The sequence below is a fragment of the Chionomys nivalis genome, chromosome X, assembly GCF_950005125.1.
Source record: "Chionomys nivalis chromosome X, mChiNiv1.1, whole genome shotgun sequence".
NCBI classification, from domain to species: domain Eukaryota; kingdom Metazoa; phylum Chordata; class Mammalia; order Rodentia; family Cricetidae; genus Chionomys; species Chionomys nivalis.
In genome coordinates this window covers 8,673,555-8,680,078 of record NC_080112.1, presented here as the reverse complement: position 1 = coordinate 8,680,078, position 6,524 = coordinate 8,673,555, and the positions used below count along the sequence as shown (strand labels likewise).

The window sequence follows — 6,524 nt, the reverse complement described above, 5'->3', positions numbered from 1 at the left end:
TTGATACAAAAAACAAGAAAATAGAGTATTACCATTTTGACTATTATCTGGAAACTCAAAGGTCAGGTGACATTTTTCTTCTACATCATGCATGTGTGTGAAAAATCAAAAAAAAACTTACTTATATTGATTTTGGTATTAGAAATAGGTTTTTACTGGTAGTAATATCTACAAATAATGAATATCTATTAAGTTTTCATTGATATGACTTTCTAGCACAATAATTTACATTTTTGTAATAAAGGTGCAAAGAGATGGGGGAGAAGGGATAGATATATGAAAAGGATGAAGGTTTGAGAGGTTCCTGTTCAGTATCCAAATTAATGAAACCTAGTTTTTATTATATAATACACATATATACAAATGTATATATAAAACACATACCTTACAAATTATAAAATGAAACTTATTATTTGCTGTGGGACAATGGTCTGTAACCTGTCACTTGTATTTTAAATAAATGCTGATTGGCCACTAGTTAGACAGGAAGTATAGGTGGGGCAACCAGGCAGGAAGTAAAGGCGGGGCACTGAGAATTCTGGGAAGAGGGAAGTTTCAGTCTGCTTTCGTCACCCAGACAGAGGAAGCCAGACACAGAGCAAGCAAGATGTGACTGTCTCACTGAAAAAGGTACCAATCCATGTGGCTAACACAGACAAGAATTATGGGCTAGTATAAGATGTAAGAAAGTGTTAATAAGAAGTCTGAGCTAATAGTACAATTGGTTTATGATTACTGTAAACTTCTGTGTGTTTCTTTGGGACTAAACGGCCGTAGGACCAGGTAGAACAGATACCTCAGTCAACAATTATTATTATTATATTTTTTATTATTAAGACAATTCTTAAATTCAAGTCCCTCCAGATCCCCTCTCCCCTCTGCCCACTAAACTTTCTCAAAAAAGAAACAAAACCCAATACAATAACAAATTTTCCAAAATCAAGAAAGCAAATTAAAATTACACCCAGAAAGAAAAACTAAGCAAAGAAACAAACAACCATCAGAGTGTAACCAAATAAAAGTACACACAAAAATAGCTGTGGAGTCAAATTATAAATATGTCAACTACTCCTCAACTTAGGCATTCCCTGTAGTGGTTGATATACCCAATTTCACTTTATTGTAGAAAACTGATAATCCCTCTCTTAGTTGGTATAAGTGAAAGTTCACTTGTTAACTTATTCTAATAAATAGATTTTTATTAATTTACTCATTTTAAAATAAATTAAATATAATCTATAATATAAAACCTATCATATAGAAGTTGGAAAACCAGAAGAAAGAAATGAGCCCAAGAAAAAGTACAAGCAGCAGAGACTCTCTCATTTGCATACTTGAGAATCTCATTTAAAAACAGAACCACTAAACTGCAAAGGTATCTATTTCATTATTTTTATTGGAAAACTTTGAGGTGGTTTTATCTTTTTGGTTAAGATAGTGATTAACAAAGGAGTTGACAATATGATTACTTAAAACATAAGCAATTGTTTCTTTAGCTTACTCTGTATTAAATATGGGAGTTGAATGCACTGATATATGAGTAGCTCTAGATGTAATTGCATTAGCTTCACATGGTAACCATAACAAATTGTGTCCTTGTTGATTAATACAGTTATATATGTGGAAGAGCTATATCCCATATAAAGAGTATGGTTTGGGTAATTCTGTAGATTTTTAGACATTTCTTTTTTGAAAAAAAAGTTTCATACAATGCATCCCAACTGCAATTTCTCCTCTCTCTACTTCTCCCAGTGCCACACACCAGGCTCTCTTCAATATACACTCCTCCTCCATTTTCCTTCAGAAAAGATCAGGCCTCCCAGGGCTACCAACCAAACATCACATAACAAGTTACTGTAAGACTCAGCACAAACCTCATATCAAGACTGAGCGATGCAGCCCAGTATTTTTATTTTTGTGTTGGATAGTTGTGTATTTGGGAAATATGGAGCTAAAATTAGTAATGTTGCCTACTGTAGGCTTGATTCCATGGTTGCTTTATTCTAAAGTTCTTAACAAGATTAAAATTATCTATCTACCTGAATCAGCAACAGTCTTTGAAATTTAATGACTGAATAAATAAAATGACCTCTTTTGCTTTGTACATATTTACATACATAGACATGTTTTATTTTCACACCCAATTTCTAGAAGTACTTTTTCTTCTCTTTTTGATGGCAGGATTTTTTTTTAGTTTTTTTTTGTTTCTTTTGATTTTTTTATCACTTTAAAACAATATCAATCGAATTCCCACTTCTTCACTTCCTCCCACTCCCTCCCCAAACTTTCTCACCCCTCCCCCTCCAATCCTAAGAGAGGACAAGGCACCCTGCCCTGTGGTAAATCCAAGGCCCGCCCTACTACATCTAGGTTGAGCAATGTATACATCCAAAGAAAATAGGATCCCAAAAGTCCAGTACATGCAATAGAGACAAATCTCAGTGCACTGTCTTTGGCCACTCAGTCTGCCCCAACTGTCAACCACATTTAGAGGAACTAGAATGATTTCATGCTCATTCATTCCCAGTCCAGTTGGAATTGGTGAGCTCCCATTTACAAACTGTCTCAGAGGGTGAACCCCTCATGGTTTTGACCTCCTTGCTCACATTCTCACTTCTTCCACTTTTCAACTGGACCTTGGGAGCTCAGTCCAGTGCTCCTAGGTAGTTCTGTGCTTCTGTTTCCATCTGTTGTAGGATGAAAGTTCTATGGTGATATTTAGGATAATCATCAGTCTGACTACAGGGCAAGGCCAATTAAGGCATGCTCTCCTCCATTGCTTAGGGTCTTAGCTAGGATCATCCTTGTGGATTCCTAGGAATTTTTCTAGGGCCAGGTTTCTTGCTAACCTCATAATGGCTCTCTTAATCAAGATATATCTTTCCTTGCTCTCATATCTGTCCTTCCTCCATCTCAATTATCCTATTTCCTCAAGTTCTACTCAACCCTTTCTTTATCCCTTTCCTTCTACCCCCTCCCCCCATGCTCCCAATTTTGTCAGGCGATCTTGTCTGTTTCCAATTCCCAGATGGGTCTATATATGTTTTTCTTTGGGTTCACCTTATTATTTAGCTTCTCTAGGATTATGAACTGTAGGCTCAATGTCCTTTGCTCATAGCTAGTATCTACTTATAAGTGACTACATACCAAATTCATTTTTGCGGGTCGTCTGGGTTACATCACTCAGGATAGTGTTTTCTAATTCCAATCATTTGCATGCAAAATTCAAGATGTCATTGTTTTTTAACACTGAGTACTCTAATGTGTAAATGTGCCACACTTTTTTTTTTATCCATTTTTCAGTTGAGGGGCATCTAGGTTGTTTCCAGGTTCTGGCTATTACAAACACTGCTGCTATGAACATACTTGAACAAATTCTTTTGTAGTATGATTGAGCATCTCTTGGGTATATTCCCAAGAGTGGTATTGCTGAATCCTGAGGTAGGTTGATTCCCAATTTTCTGAGAAACCACCAATCTAATTTCCAAAGTGGTTGCACAAGTTTGCATTTCCACCAGGAATGGATGAGTGTCCTTTCTCTACATCCTCTCCAGCATAAGTTATCATTGGTGTTTTTGATCTCAGCCATTCTGAAAGGTGTAAGATGATATCTCAGAGTTGTTTTGATTTGCATTTCCCTGATAGCTAAGGAAGTTGAACATGTCCTAAGTATCTTTTGGCCATTTGAAATTCTTCTGTTGAGAATTCTCTGTTTAGTTTAGTATACCATTTTTTAACAAGATTATTTAGAATATTAATGTCTAATTTTTTGAGTTCTTTATATATTTTGGAGATAAGTCCTTTGTCTGATCTGGGGTTGGTAAAGATCTTTTCCTACTTAGTAGGCTGCCTTTTTGTTTTATTGACTGTGTGCTTTGTTTTACAGAAGGCTCTCAGTTTTAGGTTATCCCATTTATTTATTGTTGCTCTTAGTGTCTGTGCTACTGGGGTTATATTTAGGAAGTGGTCTACTGTGCCCATGCATTGATGGCTACTTCCTACTTTCTCTTCTTCTTCTTTTTTTTTTAAACTTTCCCAAAGGGCACACAGTTTATTAGGCAGCAGCTGGGAAATCAGTGGTTAGACTTGGCCACACGCTCCAGTTCATCCTTCTTCTTGATAGCATAGGAGTTGGAGGAGCCCTTGGCAGCATTGATGAGCTCATCTGCAAGGCACTCAGCAATGGTCTTGATGTTGCGGAAAGCAGCCTCACGAGCTCCTGTGCACAGCAGCCAGATGGCCTGATTCACTCTGCGCAGTGGCGACACATCCACAGCCTGCTATCTCACTGTCCCGGCTGGCCCAATGCGTGTTGAGTCTTCCCGGGGGCCACTGTTGATGATGGCATTCACCAGGACCTGCAGAGGGTTCTCACCAGTGAGCAGGTGGATGATCTCAAAGGCATGCTTCACAATTCGTACAGTCATGAGCTTCTTGCCGTTGTTGCGGCCATGCATCATCACGGAGTTAGTAAGGCGCTCCACAATGGGGCACTGGGCTTTGCAGAAGCGCTTGGCGGCATACTGCCCGGCACTGTGGGGCAGGTACTTGGCATACTTCTCCTTCACAGCAATGTAATCCTGCAGAGAAATATCGTTGATTTGCACATCATCAGTGCTCCATTTCCCGAAGAGCTTGATGTCTGGGGTCTCTGCCATGGCAGAGTGTGGCTGTCTCCCACTCAGTCATTCTGAGGGCGCAGACCGGGCTTCTCTGTCGCTCGGCGTGGACCACGCGCCGTCCTAGCACAGACAGGAAGAGCCCTACTTTCTCTTCTATCAGGTTCAGTGTGGTCAGATTTATATTGAGGTCCTCAATCAATTTGGACTTGAGTTTTGTGCAAGGCAATAGATTTGGATCTATTTTCATTTTTTTACAGGTTGACATCCAGTTATACCAGCAACATTTGTTGAAGATGCTTTTTTTTCCATTGTATAATTTTAGCTTCTTTGTAAAAATTAGGTGTTCATAAGTATGTGGATTAATATACAGGTCTTCAATTCAATTCCATTGGTTAATGTCTCTGTTATTATGCCAATACCAAGAAGTTTTTACTACTATAGCTCTGTAATAGAGCATAATGTCAGAGATGGTAATGCCTCCAGATGTTCCTTTATTGTGTTGCCTTGGCTATCCTGGTTTTTTTTTTTTTAATATGAAGTTGATTATTGTTCTTTTAAGGTCTGTGAAGACCTATGTTGGGATTTTGATGGGGACTGCATTGAATTTATAGATTCCTTTTGGTAGGATTGCCATTTTTACTATGTTTATTCTTCCTATTCAAGAGTATGGGAGATCATTCCATTTTCTGGTGTCATCTTCAATTTCTTTCTTCAAAGGCTTAACGTTCTTCTCAAGTAGGTCTTTCACTTCCTATAATGTTACCCAAAGATATTTTATGTTATTTGTGGCTAATGTGAAAGGTGATATTTCTCTGATTTCCCTCTCAGCTTCTTTATCTTTTATATAGGAGGACTACTGATTTTGGGGGGAGTTTCTTTTTTTATATTTTTCTATTCAAAAATTTACACTTTCTCCCCTCTTCCCATTCCTCTCCTGATCCCCCACTCATCCTCCTTCCTCCCCCTTCCTCCTTAAGAGAGGGCAGGGAACCCTGCCTGTGGGAAGTCCAAGCCCAAACCCCCACATCCAGACCTAGGAAGCTGTGCATCCAAACAGACTAGGGTCTCAAAAAGCCAGCACTTGCAGTAGAAACAAGTCCCAGTGCCTTTATCAATGGCTTGCCATTCAGCCCCCATTGTCAGCCACATTCAGAGAATCCACTTTGATCACATGCTCCTTCACTTCTGGTCCAGCTGGATTTGGTGAGCTCCCATTAGATCAGGCACACTGTCTCAGTGGGTGAACAAACCCCTTGTGGTCCTGACTTCCTTGCTCCTTTTCTCCCTCCTTCTGCTCTTTAACTGGCACTTGGAGCTCAGTCCATTGCTCTGATGAGGGTCTCTGTCTCTATCTCCCTCCGTTGCTGGACAAAGATTCTATGGTGGTATTTGAGATAATCATTAATGTGATAGTGGGGCATGACCTGTTCAGGCACCCACTACTCTGTTGTCCAAGGACCTACATGGGGACATTCGTGTGGACACCTGGGATTCCCCTCTAGAGCCAAGTCTCTTGCCAACCCTAAAATGGCTCCCTTAATGTAGATATCTTCTTCCCTGCTCCTATATCCGCCCTTCCTCCATCTCCACCCTCCCACTCCCCCAAGCTCTCCCCAGTCTTTCCTTTCTCCCTTCTCTATCCCCCTCTCCCCTTTCCCCAACCCCACCTCTACCCCTACCCTAACCCCCATGCTCCCAACTTTTGCCCAGAGATCTTGTTTGCTCCCAATTTCCAGTAGGATCTATATATGGTTTTCTTTGGGTTTACCTTGTTATTTGGTTGACTTCTCTAGGCTTGTGGACTCTAGGCTTAATGTCTTGTTTATGGCTAGAGTCCACTAATGAGTGAGTACATACCATTATTCATCTTTTTGGGTCTGGGTTATCTCACTCAGGATAATG

The 6,524-nt window shown here is 39.7% G+C and overlaps 1 pseudogene; it reads right to left on the bottom strand.

Moving 5' to 3' along the window:
• Positions 1 to 4,073: 4,073 nt before the first annotated feature.
• Positions 4,074 to 4,741, bottom strand: LOC130867475 (40S ribosomal protein S5-like; annotated as a pseudogene).
• Between the last annotated feature and the right edge of the window lie 1,783 nt (positions 4,742 to 6,524).